This window comes from Malus sylvestris, chromosome 16, assembly GCF_916048215.2.
Source record: "Malus sylvestris chromosome 16, drMalSylv7.2, whole genome shotgun sequence".
Taxonomy (NCBI): Eukaryota; Viridiplantae; Streptophyta; class Magnoliopsida; order Rosales; family Rosaceae; genus Malus; species Malus sylvestris.
The window spans coordinates 12,938,648-12,954,148 of record NC_062275.1 but is presented as its reverse complement, the minus strand read 5'-3'; the positions used below and the strand labels follow the sequence as shown (position 1 = coordinate 12,954,148).

At 35.4% G+C, this 15,501-nt stretch overlaps 1 protein-coding gene and 1 pseudogene across 1 annotated transcript in view; one reads left to right on the top strand and one right to left on the bottom strand.

The window, feature by feature from the left end:
- LOC126608362 (probable acylpyruvase FAHD1, mitochondrial) overlaps window positions 1-4,944 on the top strand; it is a 42,495-nt gene extending 37,551 nt beyond the window's left edge. Inside the window, exon 8 of the mRNA XM_050276241.1 lies at window positions 4,892-4,944. The gene's annotated coding sequence lies outside the window, so the exon portion shown is untranslated. The remainder of the gene's footprint in view (window positions 1-4,891) is intronic.
- A 1,195-nt stretch (window positions 4,945-6,139) lies between these two features.
- On the bottom strand, window positions 6,140-9,608 carry LOC126608358 (uncharacterized; annotated as a pseudogene).
- Window positions 9,609-15,501: the final 5,893 nt, after the last annotated feature.

Genomic DNA, 15,501 nt, shown 5'->3' with positions numbered 1-15,501 from the left:
CACAAGCTTCAACGACCACAGTTTGCTTGGTCCATATGAAATTACGCCTAAATTCCTTGTTTCACTCCATTTTAATCTCACTCCCAACATGAACAAGTTCAGATACCGCCTCGTAAGACGTCTAATCGGAGAGTCAAATATAATAGCACCAGGTAGAAAAAACACAAATATTTATGCAGGCTTCCTTGTATAAAAAGACACAGAAACACCCAAATAGAGAGAAAGTTAAAGAAAGAGAGAGAGCGATCGATCCGAGAAAGGGAATGGCCCACTCATCCTCTTCATCCACGACTTTCTCGATCTTTGGTACTGTTGGGGCCACCAAATCCTCACCATCTCCGCCCTCGGCTACCGCGTCGTCGCCCCCGACCTCTGAAGGTATGGCGACATCGACACCGACACCCCCGCATCCCCCTCCAGCTGCTTCCATATAGTTGGAGACCTCGTGGTGCTCCTAGACACCATCTCACCTGATCAGGAGCAGGTGTTCGTGGTGGCCCACGACTGGGGCACCATCATCGCTTGGTACCTCTGCCTGTTCCAGCCCGACCAGGTCAAAGCCTTGGTCAGCTTGGGCGTGCAGTTCCGGCCGAGAAACCCTAAGAGGAAGTTCATCGAAATGGTTCAAGCTGCTTATGGCGACGACTATTACACGTGCAGATTTCAGGTTTGGTACTTTTTATTTATTTATTATTATTCTTTTTTGGAATTTTTTAGCCCCACAAAATTCCATACTATTGGAAATCAATTTATCTTTTTTCTAAAGACTAATATAACAAATAAAAATAAAGAAATTAAAGAAAAACAAAAGGAGACAAACTCTCCACCTACGCAATAGCCACCTACCAAACCACATACGACCTCGTCGGTAGCCATTTCATTGCAATTTCTGCTACTAAATCCCAGTCGGGAGAACACAAATCAACCATGCGATCAAAATTAAAGCACAATACGTTTTAATGAATTGAAATCTTGGGTTTTCTTTGGTTTTTTAGGAATTGTGGCTATCCCCAAATTCCAGAAAGAACCCAAAAAACCCTAGAAAAAAAATTAATTGACTATCCTCAAATCCCAGAAGAAAAAAAAATGTGGCTGTCCTCAAATTCCAAAATACCCATAAATTTGTTGGTGGGCTAGATCGATCAGATAAGGTTTTGGCACAACGTTGCCGGTTATGTCTGCGGAGATATGAGTTAGATGATTTTAATTATTGGCCTTCCCACTTCTCTGATTTGGAGAAAGAGGAAGAGACAGAAAGGGTGAAGAGATAACCTTCGCCGCCAATGAGGTGCTTTGCAACGACGGGTGGGACTTGTTGGGGTAGATGGTTGTCAGATAGTTTGGGGGATGCTGTTGTTTTTCTTAAGCTTTTAGTTTTTTTTTTTCAAGTTAATGTTGTTAAATTGGTGTTAAGTTGAAGATTGACAGAGACAAAAGGAGGGAGGAGATGAAGATGTTCATAGACAATGATGAAGAAATAGATATAACAATATAAAATAATATTGTATTTTTATTAATTCTTCTAGGAATAATTTTAATATTAATTGTCTAGGCAATTTATGTCGGACGGAGATGTACTTGGGCACATACTAGGAACTTAGTAATAATTCTCTTTGCCCAATTGACAGGACAATTATTGTCTTAGAGGAATTGACTTGCTCTAAGGGATGCTATGAACACACTATCTTCTATCTTTTATACATTTCTTGTTAATTTTTGTCATTTAATTTTCTTCAACTCATTTATTTGGACAACTAAAAACAAAAAAAATATAAAAATTAAAAATTAATATATGGATAACATCACTTTATTACAAATTGCCGGTGTTACTTTAAATCCTAGCAGATTGAAAATGACCATATCTGTCTCTATGAAATGAATCTAAATCCCAAATTGTTACTTTAAATCGGATGCGACAGTTTATTTTACTACATTACCTACCTTTAAAAGCTAATATTTTGATTGCAGATTAGTGTGTAAAAGAAATAAGAGCTATTGGTTTTGTGTGGTGTGCCAGGAAAATGAGTTAATGGGGATTGTTGGATTCAATTTGTACGACCCAAATGAATTTAAATTACATTTCATTATTGATCTTTTTTAAATTAAAATATGAATTATTGAATTCCGAATGTGTAGATTTTTTTACGGGATTAAGATTCTCTCCCCTCCTCTTTCCATTCCCTTCCATCCCCTCCTCTCACATTCTCTATTTTGTCTCTCTTTTTCTATAAAAAAAATTTAAATGTGACTTAACTGTGACCGTTCAAATAGGAAGAGAGTAAAAGGAAAGGAAAAAAAAGAGGGAAGAAAATATTTCTCCTTTTTTACGTGTCCTTTTTTTGTAGGGAAACAATTTTTTGGTTTGCTGATTAATTAGTGATGTCTATCGTTTTTTGTTTGTTTGATTTGTTAGAGTTGTATTTCTTTGGAAGGACTCCCCTTTATTTTTTGGATTTGCGTTCATTAAGTAAGCTACTCCAGAGCATGTTTTTACCTGGAGCGATTGCCTCAACATATTTTTACAATGACCAAATTTATCAAAAATTTCATTGTACTGACTAATGACTAGAGTCGAAGGCCATAGAACAAGACTCCAGTATTTTCTTCTCCATTACGTACCTAATGATTTGTACGTGCTAATTAATAATATTTCCATACACCAAAATAATCATTACACGTCAAAATAACGTTAAAGGACATAACAAAAATATTGAAACCAGTTTGTATGGATGGGTTGTATGTATGAGTTGCCATCCTCACTTTAGCTAAGTCATAGGCTAAAGTCACTTTCCATAGCTTGTCATTCACCTTACATCAACCTCACTTTCCATAGCTTATCATTCACCTTACATCAACATTTCTTAGTTGCTTGTAAAAATTTCTTTACTTGTAATTTGGTTTTTACTTTTCCACTTGTTAGGGCGGATTTTAGGGATTGTGTTTGTGTAGTTATCCTACAATCTATTGTAACTTTCTTTTGGCTCTCTATAAGAGTTGTGTTCACTCTCTTGTAACATTCATAATGAAATATACAACAAATATTGAAACCAAAACTCAACATGATATCAGAGCAGGAACCATAGGGTCCTGACTCTGTTCCTTTTTTTTTTTACTTCTTCATTTTCTCATCATCGATAGAGATGGCAGAAGAAAATGTGTCTAGTGCTGACAGTGCCTCATCCTCCTCCCCAAATTTAACCAAAGGGGTTAAGAACAATCCAAATCAACGACTCTGCTCGGTGCTACTGAACGAGTTCAACTACCTTCCTTGGTCAAGAGCTGTGTCACTTGCTCTAGGAGGAAGATCGAAGCTAGGGTTTATCAATGGAAGCTTTGAGCCCCTAGAATCCACTTCACCAATTTACGACGGGGACCATATTGAAGTCTGCGAAGTGAGGTCTTCAAACGTCCGGGAACCACTTGATCACCATCTTAGGGATGACAGCGTAGCAATTCACGCTGAATATCACATCATGCACCACCGTTCGATCTCGTACCATGACTTGCACATTGTCGAGATCAAGTTCTGGTCACCTCATTGGGAAATTAGTTCCGTCATGTTTAGCATTTTCCACAACTCAAACCGGTTGAACAACACTCAACCGAAGCCGCTCTTCCGACTTCTCTTATGCTGCCATTCAGTGATATCAGAGGAAACCCAGCAATCACTATGCTTTAATTCACTAATTGAACCAGTCATATACTCCTTTTTTGAAGAGAATAATATGTATGTCATGATAAATGAATTACAATATCATGCAACCTAATTCATGCAACAATGTTTGACAAAATCCCATTTTGATGTGATCTTCTAAACAATTGTGCATCGATGCAAAGTCCTCCTTAAAATTCTTCAACTTTGTTTTGAGAGTACTGAGGGTTATATGTGATATGTTTAGACTAAAATAGTTCTGAATCCAAGTAGACTAACCTTGCTTTAATACCAAATTATCACATCCTGGCCAAGGCCCCCACCACATCCCGGGCTCGACTCCGCCGTAGCACGATCTTGTCCGCTTTGGGCCCCGACCACACACTCATGGTTTTGTTTCTAGGAACTCACACGAGAACTTCCTTGTGGGTCACCTATCATGGGATTGCTCACGCGCGAACTCGCTTAAGTTCGGAGTTCCGATGGAACCCTAGGTAGAGATGGGAATATACATATAAGATTTACAGGATCCACACGCCTGGGCGATGTGGAATGTTACAATCCACTCCCCTTAAGGGCCCAATGTCCTCGTCAGCACACATCCGGCTAGGGATTAGCTCTGATACCAAATTGTCATGATAAATGAATTACAATATCCTGCAACCTAATTCATGCAACAATGTTTGACAAAATCCCATTTTGATGTGATCTTCTTCTACTCACTGAGGAACCTGATATCAAAACCCTAGCGATAGTTCTAGATCTTGTTTTGACGTTATCTTCCCGAGAGTAAGGACACCTCCTATATAGACTTATAACCCATCTGCATCCCAACTATCGTGGGATTGTCAAGGCCTAAAAAAAACCTCCACGTTTGTCAATTGTTAAACCACAACTAAAGCACGTATTTAGTGTCCTACAAACAAGGGATTTTATCCTTTAAATGGTTTTGACTTTAATTAATTAATTCCACGTATGATTGTCCTTATTATGCTCAGTGACAATTCAATAGAGTCCTAACACGGGACAGCCGTGGATGAAAAGGATGAGTGGGCCATTCCCTTTCTCGGCGACGTGCATGTTGATGCAGTTCACTTGGACCGTTCGGTGCTCTATTCCCTCCGACCCCATGATAGTCGATCGCTCTCTCTCTCTCTCTCTCTCTCTCTCTCTATTTGGGTGTTTCTATGTCTTTTTATACAAGGAAGCCTGCAGAAATATTTGTTTTTTTTCTACCAGGTGCTATTGTATTTGACTCTCGGATTAAACGTCTTACAAGGCGGTATCTGAACTTGTCCATTTGTTTTGTTCTTCATGTTGGGAGTGAGATTAAAATTGGAGTGAAATAAGGAATTTAGGCGTAATTTCATATGGGGCAAGATGCTAAGTTCTGGCTAACTAAGGTCGCTGAAGCTTATGTTGCCCACAACCCCCGACAAGCAAACTTGGTTGCTCATCGCTTAGCCTGTTTTGTTCTCTATTATGGAATTGGAAACAATTGTACTTGATTAGATGAACTTCCAACCTTAATTAGTGACCTTCTTATGGAGGATTTATCTTCACCGTGTACTAATTAGCCTTTTATAGCCTTTTATACCTTCTTATGGAGGATTTATCTTCACCGTGGAATTGGAAACAATTGTTCTCCATTTTGCCTCATTTTGCTTCCTAGAAATTATAATAGTCCATTGATACCATAAAACACTTTAGAAATATTATCTTCATAAAAAATAATTAAAATTAAAGTCATTTAGTCAATAAATTATAGCAAATAGATAGATAATTTGTAATACTTTTGCCGATTTCAATGATCTGTTTTTATAAAATTTAATAACTAAACAATCTCATATAGTTATTAATTTTTTTGTTGAGATAATTTTTACAATGATTTTTATATTAATGATTCTAATCATACGCAGGAAGTTTCATGGATTGGCCACGAACCACTCGTTTTTACTAATAAACACAAGTAATTAATTAAGTGTCATATATCTCAATGATAATTGAGTTTGAAGTATTATTCTAGTGTGTTGTTTTTAAGAATTTATATATAGAAAACTCTTAAATTAATGTATTTATTAGTAATTTTGATATTCATTTATGTTCAATGCATGTTTTTCAGACTAAATGCATTTTACACTACTGAGGTTTAAAATCAATTTTGAAATGATTCACGAGATTTCGATTATTCTTATTAGATCTCAACGTTTGACATTAAATCAATTTACATATTTTTTCGGACTTGTGAGAAAGTAGGAAAGTGGTCATTCAGTAATGTGACAAAGTGGTGCAAATTGACCTCTATGATATACGTTCAGTTTTTTACGTTAGTCATAGCTTCGTAAACCCTGCGATAATGTGTATCTTGAAGCAACCGACGTGGTTTTAACTCCTCACACACCTCTTTATTTTTCAAGTCATCGAACTGACTTAGGAGTGGTTTGGGAGTGGGGTGCTTAAAAAAAAAAAGCACCCATGAAAAAAAGCTGTGAGGGTTTTAGGTGTTTGGTAAACTGAAAAAAAAAGGCTTATTTTGAAAGCTGCTGTGAGAATAAGCTGAAATCAAAGGAAAATAATGAAGCTGCTATTTGCAGCTTTGGAAAACTGGCTTTTTTTCAAAGCACACGAAGCTACAGTGCTCCTTTAATGAAAATACCCACTATCATACTGTTTTTTTTTTTCAAAAACACTTTTACAAAAAAGTTTATCAAACACTCTACTGATTTATTTTACAGCCGCTTATTCTCACAACAACTTTTTTTCTAAGCACAGCAATACCAAACCAGCCCTTAACCAAACAGAAACAGCTTATAAAATTAAACTTAGCATTAAATTACACGCATCATCAGTGATTATTCAAGACAAAACCAAACTAGTTGATGGAAGTTGCACGCTGGTAAACAAGGAAACAACAATGTCCATTACAACGTCACTCAAAGTCGGAGGCAAGAAGTGCATAACTGAAACACCAGTAGGCAGTAGCCAGCGTCGATACAAGGACGTATGGCTAATGGAATTTCTTGAGGAAGTCGTGAATGTGTTTGCTGATTTCATCAGGCTTTTCTTGTTGCAGAAAATGGGCAACTCCTTCCAGCACAACTACTTCTTCCAGAAGCGGCACATATTTCTTGAACCCGCCTTTGTGGATGAAGTCCTGAGCACCTAGAGAGTTGTAAACTAGGTCCTGGTCTCCCACAACAAACTTCACCGGAACCTTCACTTAAGCCCCAGTCCATGGTGCAGTCAGTTCCCAATTTCTGCATTGTTAAAGTGAATGAAATTAATTAAAACAACCGTTCATCGACACACAGCATATGTTCAAAAAAAAATTACGTACATGTCCAAATTCCGGTAGTAGTTTATGCCACCGGTGAAGCCCGTCTTGTCAAATTTGGCGGCGTAGTTGTTCACTTCATCCTCAGACAACCAACTTGGCAAGACAATAGGAGTATCTGTGGGATGTCCAAATCCTTTGCCTTTAGGTAGGAACAGTGGACCAGGATTCCTATATGTTAGAAACTCCTTCATAACTCTTGTAGTGCCCATCTGAGCAAACTCAGCTTCTATCACTCCAGGCTCCTGCAAATATGAGTAATTTGTCGAGTCAAAAGCAAAAATTGCAATTGATATCTGCAGGTATGCGGTTTCAAAATTGCATACTAATGTTTTCTTGTTAAACAAACAATAATATTTTTTTAATAGAACGATAGGGTTAGCGGGTTAGACTTAGATAGTTAGTTATTAGAGGGAAGAAAAATCAGTGGAGATCAAATCCGCACCGTAATGCACACTCATGACTACCTTCACAATACAATAAAACCTATCTACAACAACAATATTTTCGAATAAACCCAATTTGATTATTAGTTCAAATTCGCAATCTAGCTAGTGATAGAAATATTCATAGCAACTTCAATCTAAAAGAAAAAAATCACAATCAATTACATTACAATAAAACATTTATTTTTATTTCTCATACTTCTCTTTATTTTTGACCGTCGGATCAAATGAATTAACGATCAATATACAAAATTTAACAAAAAATGAGAGATTAAAAAATATGTAAATAACACTACTCTTAAAAATATTTGCTTTTGAAAGGTAGAAAATGTAATAAAAAATATAATATTGTCACATCCTATTTAATATAAAATAACACTTTGCGATTCAGATTGATTACAGAGAGAGAGAGAGAGAGAGAGAGAGAGAGAGAGAGAGAGAGATGGTTGTTTTCAATCCGCCAAGATTGTGTTGAAAGTAAGCTCTTTAAAATAATCGCTTCCAAAGTGAGGATGTCCACACAGAAAAATTACATGACAAAAATTAATACTTTAAAAGTGTGTAAAAGATAAAAAAAAAAAAAAAAAAGTGTGTGGAATAGCTATACGATATGTTGTAGCTTGTATTTAGAGATTAAATTAATAAGTAAAAGCAATCCTCAAGGTTAGCTAGCAAGTAGCTCTTTATTACAGCAGTGGAAAGAAATTGAATATTTGCATGATAGTATGAGTTTGAATTATGTCGGTAACTAATTTAATATCTATTCTAACTAAATCTATCGATTGACAAAACAAAACAAAAAAAAAAAAAAAAAACTCAAGGTTCAGTTAAAATTAAAAATATCGATTATCCCAAAGTGTATCTTTATAGTTTTGGTCTAACTCTTATATTTCTTTTAGAATTAATTAAAACTTTTAAGTAATTACCCTAATTAAATCTGTTTCCCTCTAAATTTAAAAAACATGCGAATCTGTTCCTCACCATTAAAATCTGTCAATTCATATGTCAATTATTTTCCTTTATTCTAGCTGACAAAGAAAAAAGTGTGAGAAACTTGACGTTCAAAATTTAAATTGAAAGTCGAGAGTGCAGATCGGAAGTACATTATGTACCTCACAACTAATTTGAGTAAAAGATGATTAAATTTTAATCAAATTGAATTAGTGACTGATGTTAAGGTTAACCTAAAAAAATGATTTCCCAATAGTGTGGAATTTTGTGAGGCTTAGAAATGGACAAGGATTGTTTGCCCTCCACTTCCGGTGCCCTCTCCGTGCCTTCCTGTTTGTGTGGTCACGATTAAGTCACGTCAACATTTTATATTACTATTTATTTTTGTCTTATTATATCTATAAAAAAACAATATAAAATGTTAACATGGCTTAACCGTGACCACACAAGACAAGAGAGCAAGGGGAGGGCACTAGAAGTGGAGGGCAGACAATCCTTGTCCCTCAGAAATTCCCAAAAAAGAAAAAAAAAGTACCGAACCTGAAATTTGCAGACGTAGTAGTCATCACCATAAGCAGCTTGAAGCGATTCGATGACCTTCCTCTGAGGGTTTCGCGGCATGAACTGCACACTCAAGCTGACCAAGGCTTTGACCCGGTCGGGCCTGAACAGGCAGAGGTACCAAGTGATGAGGGTGCCCCAGTCGTGGGCTACCACGAACACCTGCTCCTGATCGGGTGCGATGGCATCTAGGAGCGCCATGAGGTCTCTGACCATGTGGAAACAGGTGTAGCTGGAAGGGGAGGCGGGGGCGTCGGTGTCGCCGTACCCTCGGAGGTCAGGGGCTATGGCACGGTAGCCAAGGTCGGAGAGGGCTAGGATTTGGTGGCGCCAGGAGTACCAGAGCTCAGGAAAGTAGTGGACGAAGAGGATGAGTGGGCCATTCCCTTTCTCGGTGACGTGCATGTGGATGCCGTTCACTTCGACTGTTCGGTGCTCTATTCCCTGTGACTCCATGATCGGCGATCGCTCTCTCTCTCTCTCAAACTCTCTCGGTTTTTTTTTTTTTTTGGTAATAATTATCATTGAGTGATTGGTGTTTGGTGTTTGGGTGATTTTGTGTGTTTTTATAGACGGAATCCGGCAGTAATGGATTTTGCATCGTTTGGAGGTTAACCGCTTGATACGTGTAAAATGAATCGACTAAAATTTTATCTTTTTTTTTATTTCCAATCAATTGTATGATGGCTGCGCTGTGGATCTGCTGGAATCCGAATCCTCATCGTGAGAATTCCGAGAATCCGTGAATCATACATCATAAAATCAAAAATTATTTTAAATATTTTTATTTAAAATTAAACACAAACAATACCTGACAAAAATTAAGCGTATAATGTACAATGAACGACCATGATTTACGAATCAACCCTCACCAAAAGAATTCGAAGAAGATCCTGTTGGGATCTGTTGTTCGTGTCTCTTTCATGTCTTCCACTTTATTTTTTTTATATGTGTCATACTATTTAATTTTAACTTTGTTATTTTTTTCACATAGCACTATAGTTTAGTGGTATTCTGCTTTATTTATAAATGAGAATCCGGAAATGGCATCGGTTGTGGCGATTTCTCACTGCGATTGTGACGCCGACGATATTTGGAATTCACGACAGATTTAGATGACGAACTGTAAACCGGTGGGTGATTTGGGGGAGACCTGGGGAGTTATGTTTCTGCAATTTTTTTTTTTTTTTTCACTTTATCAAAAGTTAACAGAGTTAAGTTGTAATTAAGTATTATGACACGTGTCAAAATTAAAAAAAAATAGACATAAATGAGTCATTGTTTTTCGACCCGCAACCATTGTACTATAACACAAGGTTTATTATATCAATTTTACCAGTACACTGAAAACTTCCTATGTTTTTCATCAAATAAGTGTTTGATTGGTATTTTGATAGTAATTGACAATCTATATGATAAGATTGAGAGGAAAGGTGAAATTTCACTGAAAACAACCTAGGATGCTATTCTTCTTTCTCCATCACTAGAATTTTGCAGTAGATACATTGTACTCAACATGCATGATGCATCCATTATTCCGTCAATAACTAGGGTAAGGTAAGATGACCACCTAAAGGAAGGACGGGTCACATAGAAATTGTAATCAAACGTGTTAGGAAAATGCTAGGTAGAACATATTTTGGAGAAATTAGGTTCTCATCCTTTTTTTTACTACTTCATTGATTAAAATCTTCTTTTTTTTCAATTTTTGATCAAGGTCCTTCTGTATTAATAACATCATTAATTATTTCAATAATAAAATATTTTTTTATATTTCTAAATATATTCATTTAATGTTAAAAATGTTACAATTAGTATATTTATATTTATGGCTATTTTTTTTTTCATATATTTTTAGTTTTAGTTTGTACCCATTTTTAATTTGTAATTCTTTTTTAACTTGTACCAATTTTCTTTTTAGTTTTAATTTGTACCCATATATTAATTTATTTTTGGGCCCATATTTTTTAAAGTTTATTTGTATTTGTACCCATTTTTTTTTATTTGTACTTTTTATTTTGCTAAATGCACCCATGCTAATTATATGTACCCATTCTTGTAAAACTTTTTAATCTTAAAATGTACTCATTCTTAAATATACCAATTTGTTATATGTAAAATGTACCCTTTTTTTATATAAAATCTATTCAATTTTTTTCTAATCCATTTTTAAACTTATATGGGTACATTTTTTTTTCTTTGATTTTAAAATGTATTCATGTCAAGTTGAATCGAATAAATTTACTAATGTTATTAAGCCTAATATCTTTCTTTCTTTTTTTGTGATTTTGAAGAATGTACCCATGTTTTGATACAATAAATTTTTTGGTTAATTCTGATACCCATGTATATATATACACACACACAATAGTATATTTATATTTTAATATTTAATCCCACAAATTATGTTTTTTTGTTTAAAATCTCATTTATATAAACAACTAAAATTTCTAATTTTTAATTTAAAAAATATAGTAACGTACATATAAATAAATTATCACATTAATTTCAGGGACCTTGATCAAAAATTAAAAACCAACAAAGTTTCAATCAAAGAATATTCACAACTAACGACCGCATCCAAAATCTCCCATATATTTTTGTACCACATTTTTGTACTATTTGATGTGGTTAATGATGTGTATATACAACGACTGACGTCAATTAATAAATTTATCTCATTGCATGATGATTGTGTACATCACTTACTATATGAAATGGTATACCAACGTAATATGAATATCTAATCTCCTTAGTATTATTCAACGTAATTGCTAATCAAACTGAAAGAGAGAACAAATAGTAAACGTGTTTCACGAAACGGCCTCTCCTCCGCTCTTCCGAGAATTAGAAGACGGGAGTGGAACCCAGAACTCGGAATATTTTATTTTCCTAGCTAATTATTGCACAGAACATCAGAGCCCACTAAAGTTAAAGAGCTAGTGTCAAAGATTTCGATCAAGTTAAAGAATATGCAGTGTACAAGGAGCTAAGGTCGGTGATTTCCATTTACTTTTTTATTTGTTGGGTCAAAAGATAGGTTTTAGTGAATCAAACTCACTAAACCAATGCTGCTACTTAATAGTGCGATTTAGGGGAGTTTTTCTTTACTTCTAAATGAGAGATTTTAGATTTGATTTTTGCCAAAAGCAAATTTGAACCGCATATTGCTAGCTCATTGTGAGGGTAAATTCACCCCCTCCCCTTTAGTGTAAATAATATTTCAAAAAGTAAATACTAACTCAAATCGATCCTAATAAGAATTGTAATTTTTTCTAAAAGCAAAGGCCAACACAGTATATGTTTAATTGTTATATTTTTTTTTAAAGAGGACCAGTTAGTGGCGACATGGCAATCCACCATTTCGCGAGATAGGAAGAAGCATAGGCATTTCAGCTTTTCCTGACCATCATCGTGCAATTTACCAACATCAGAAATCGAATTAAGAATGTATCGTGTAAAATACAAACTTGAAATTTATCCCAACCAGGGGAACAAATTGTTACATTATCCCGGCACAAACTTAAAAAACAACGTGCGGCCTAAATCTAAATGTGAGAAGCCAAATCCATGATGTCATGGATGATTTTCATTTACTAATTAGTTCTGTAGAGATGGGACCTAAAACGATGAATAATTAATTAATTATAGAGTTTTGACTTTTAATGTTAATCGTGATTAGTCATTAGTGCGTTCTATATTTTGCCGTAAGAGAGAATATGCATGGGAATATTTTTTTAATTATTTAACTAAATATTAATAAAATTCTCTTTGTCCACTAAAAAATGGTGAAAAGATTATTTAGTTTTTTATAACAACAAAAAAATTAAGAGTATTAACATGATTTTATAAATAAAAAAATTTCTTGTTTTTTGTTTAAACTTCACAGGTGATTTTATAAATAAAAATAAAAATAAATATAAATATGAAAAACTCTCTTCCTCTCTCCCCACTCTCACGTTTTATCTCACTCTTTTCCTTTCTCCTTTAATTTTAAAAACAAAAATAAAAAAATTCACACACTTTGTGTGTGGGCATATTATTAGTATTGAACTATTGATAGGTCATAGGTGTTATGGCCGGCGAAATGGTTTCTATGCATATATGAATGAGTATTTGGAAATGTTAGAAGTGGCAACCAAGAAATTGTTGTGCAGAACCGACATATATATGAGGCGAATATATCAAAGAAAGACAAGAAATCCTAAATATTCAAGAAACCTAAGATTTATAATAGGGGTGGGCGCCAGTTGGTTTGGGACGGTTTTGGGCCAAAATCAACACCATACCAATTATTTGGACCCAAAATTACATCATCGGCCCGTGCAATCAAGGTCGTTGAGTGAGCATAGCTTCCAACCGTTGGATAGAAAAATGAAGATAATTTTGTTATTGTTAAATGATAATATTATGGTTTTTATCATAATAATTATCTTTTAATATGAATTATCTTGGCATATTCTTAAACGGGATAGATAGGATGCGGATTATATCCCCAAGCAAGTGGTATAGTTCAAATTGATTTGGGGTGTCTGGCGTGTGGTGGTGGTGACATATTGACAAGTAGTCAGAAATGAATTTAAAATTAATTTGAAATTCATTAAATGAGGATTAGGATGCATGGATAGATCATGAAGAAGCCTAGATAGGCCAGGCTTCTGATGATGATGTGATAAGCCTAGGTTTTTATTCTGAAAAGTCACGAATAATCATGAAGGATAAATGGCACTTGCTCCTATCTTGTCATGAGGTCATCTCTTAAGTGATCAAGTTATGTTGCAAATAAAATACAATTTATTATGCATGCATGGTTGCACCTGGACCAACATGGTGGAGAAAGAGAAGTTTTAGTTGGAATAAGATGCATTCCTTTGGTTAGGTCACGCATGTGGAAAGATATATTTATCTTTTCAAGGAGAATTAGGAGATAGTCTTTATCATATCTTGGAGATATTGGACGGCTAAGGTGGTTGGACACAAGTTCTGGGTCAACGTAGCAAGTGATGCTCTACAAAGTTTTGACAAAAGACAGCCACTATAAATACACAGTCACAGGCAACATTTCAAGTCCCCTCCAATTCAACACACAAACTGCTTTGCATAAACTCTCGCTTTACGTGAAACATCTTAACAACCTTGAGATTTTTATTTTGTTTTTCCTATCGACACATCTTCAGTTTGGATAAACAACACTGGAACCGTAGAATTAGCCGATCAAGGAGCAGCTTCAGTTTGGATAAACAACATTGCTTCTCGACCAACTAATTACCTATCCAAGTCTCGGTCGACAAGGATTTTCAAATCCTTGTTGGTAGAGGTCATCTCATCAGCCTTCTCGGCGAAGTGAGGTGTTACCAGGTTACTACATTCGGCACATTGAAAGCCAAATCTGATATTGAACTTCGCAAAACTAGCAGCCTTGTCTTCAGGCTCTAGAACCTGAAGGCCGAGACGTGTTCCTTCCTTAGACACAGTCGCAAGATCAAGAAATCAGCAACGCGCTCAACGCAACATCAACACATTTTACTCCCTGGTTGAGCTCGGTCGACGAATTGGCACACCCCGCACACAACCGAATGGCGTAGTTAACTTATTAATTACTCAACCTGCGCGCCATATAGACTTGGTAGTTTTTAGGGTCAACACCAACCTAGTCAGTTAGGCCAAAATTGCAAACCGAAACTGACCAAGCTGGGTCTAAAACCGATAAGGTCGGTTAACCGACAATGGTGGGTTGATTTAGATCGGTTTTCGATTTGTGTGAAGACGAAAATACATAACAAATTCTTTTCCCAAAAGCTACATAACGTAGAACCAATATGAGTGATTGCTCAAAGAAAAACACAAATGATGCAGCTCAAGGAGAGCACCAAAGAGCAGCTACTACCTTCTCCAAATGTTGACCCTATTTTCCTTTCATAATTTCATTCCTCTCTGCTTTTTAGGCACATAAATGTTGCCTTTTCTTTTTACTTTTTGAATGAAAGGAAAAGGGACTCTTAAAATAATCAAGTTTTATTTTTATGTGGTGGATACAAAGTAACTCGTAAATAACTAATTATTTATATTACTACAAGTATTAATTATGGTTATAAAAATAAAATAAGTATATGCGGGTTGGTTCGGTTAACAGCATCCGAAGAATTTTGAAAACCGCTTGCCAAATCGATTAAGATCGATGCGGTTCGGTTTAACCATCGAAAATTTAAAATAAAAAAAAATTGAACCAACCCATCAGTGCGGTTTGGGTAGTTCAGTCAGTTTTTTTTTAATGCACCCTAATTTATATGGTTCGGATTTATAGCCTAGATCTAATTCAGAGACGATAATATTTCACAAATATCAATATGAGATTGCAAAAGAGTGTTTCAATTAAGCGATGACAACCCTTAATTCACTAGTGTAGAAATAGGCCAATAACAATATTTAAATTCTTGCTCACAAACAAATGCCAAAAAGAAAAGGAGAAGCCAAAATTTCTCAACACGAGAGTCGAACTCTAACAAGATGAGGAAACACCAAATAGATCAAGAAAAAGCAAACCCAACGGTGCCCAA